Source organism: Gadus morhua, chromosome 12, assembly GCF_902167405.1.
Source record: "Gadus morhua chromosome 12, gadMor3.0, whole genome shotgun sequence".
NCBI classification, from domain to species: domain Eukaryota; kingdom Metazoa; phylum Chordata; class Actinopteri; order Gadiformes; family Gadidae; genus Gadus; species Gadus morhua.
This window is the reverse complement of record NC_044059.1, coordinates 13,581,208-13,583,220: the sequence shown is the minus strand read 5'-3', so window position 1 is coordinate 13,583,220 and position 2,013 is coordinate 13,581,208.

Here is a 2,013-nt window from a genome sequence, read left to right as displayed (position 1 = left end):
CATGGCCATGGATGTCCCATCACTTATTTTTATATCGCGAGGCTATTGACTGTAAACCCTTATTGCAGATTATATGAAGAAATGGGTACGTTCTAAGTATTTGTTATTTCTCAGTATTTAAGAAGATGTGATTTTTTGTAAATAAATAAATTATTCCAGACGTTATTTCCGGTGTTCATTGTGGTGCTTTGAGGAGATTGTTTTATAATTGGATTGGATTCTCCACTAATGAGTGGTTGGCCTGCAGTATAATATATTATATTAAAGCAGTGTTTTATATTCAACGCAATGAGGGCCTACCGTCCACGGACCTGTGCAACAAAAACAAACACTTTGCAAACACATACACAAACACACACGCACACACACACACACACGGACACACACACACACACACACACGCGCACAGAGAGACCGACGCAAGCACACGCACGCGTGCGCACACATACACAGACACACACACTAACACACACACGCAAAGCACGCACAAACAGCTCCGGTTTCTGGTTCTCAGTATTAGTATAAGCTGATTGAACCTAGATTGTAACTACTAACCCTTAACCATACCAAACTATTCCCCAAGTTAACAAACTAACTTTACAAACTTGACCTAGCCATTCACACTGAGAGTACCAGACCTAAACCGGCCCGTGTCTGATGCATCATGGGAGAGTGGGTCCTTGTGGTCCGGTTCAGACCGGCCCGTGTCTGATGCATCATGGGAGAGTGGGTCCTTGTGGTCCGGTTCAGACCGGCCCGTGTCTGATGCATCATGGGAGAGTGGATCCTTGTGGTCCGGTTCAGACCGGCGGACCGGCCGTCAGGATGAGGACATGGGGGAGGGGCTTCAGCATGGAGGGGCGACCACACTGTCGCTGCGTGCGTTATCTCTGGGCTATCTCTTTATCTGACAACATGGTGGAAAATCAGGCTCCTCCCATTTATGGCTTTATCTCGCCCACAGCAGCAGTCTGATCAGGTTTAAACGGAGGTGAACATTGAACCTTGACCCAGGTGGTGTGATGGAGGAGCAACCACCTGAGAGGTCATGGAGTAGAGCAGCGTCTTATCAGCCGGAAGAGCGTGAGGAGGCTTTACAACCGGCAGGGAGATCGCTGAGAGCTTCATCCATGTTCGGATCCATTATCTTCAGATTAATGGTCAGAACATTAATGATCGGAACAATAATGATCCAGAGCAAGGCCGTGTGGAACATTATTATTAGGCTTCATCGTCCATTCACCTGGTGAAACCATGAACCCATCTCAGGCCCTGCCTCGTGACACGTCGGAGACAACATCTCTGGCCGGTGTTAACTAGACTAAACATCTCCCCCCGGTCTAAACACCTCAGTACGGTTCCAACACCTCAGCCCGGTCTAAACTAGACTACACACCTCAGCCCGGTCTAAACTAGACTACACATCTTAGCCCGGTCTAAACTAGATCACGTGCTTGTCAAAGGCTTGTGCCGGGGTGCACGGAGCGGCTGGCTGCGGGGTTATCGGTGGGCCACTCGGGGTAGTGTTTGCTCAGGTTCGCGGCAGGCACTCGGCGGAGTCAGAGCTCACCACAGGCACGGCCGCCGGGAGGGGAGCAGAGCGCTGCAGCGGGCACGAGGCTGAACAAAGCTTGTGATCGCGTAGTCTGAGTCCTGCTGAGCACACACCCGATACGCAGACGGCCGTGTTTACCGGACGCCGGGACTAACAATAGCCGGTGAGTCCATCGCGGGTAATTGTTAACAGTGAGCCACGGAATGCTCTGAGGAAACGTCTCATCAATGGCTCAGCGCACGCAGATTGATTTCCTGAGCGGGCAGGCGGCGGTGAAGTATTGCTCCATCTCTCTTGGAAGCACGTTGCCCCCGGCGACGGCGCAGGCGTCCAGGCGCCCGCCCCCTCCAGTACATTTAGAGGGCCCGTCTCTCGGGCGGACCGGGAGATAATGAGGAGCATGTCTGCGGGCGGTTTGGACGGCTTCATTAAATACTACTGAGCACCGCTGAATCAAA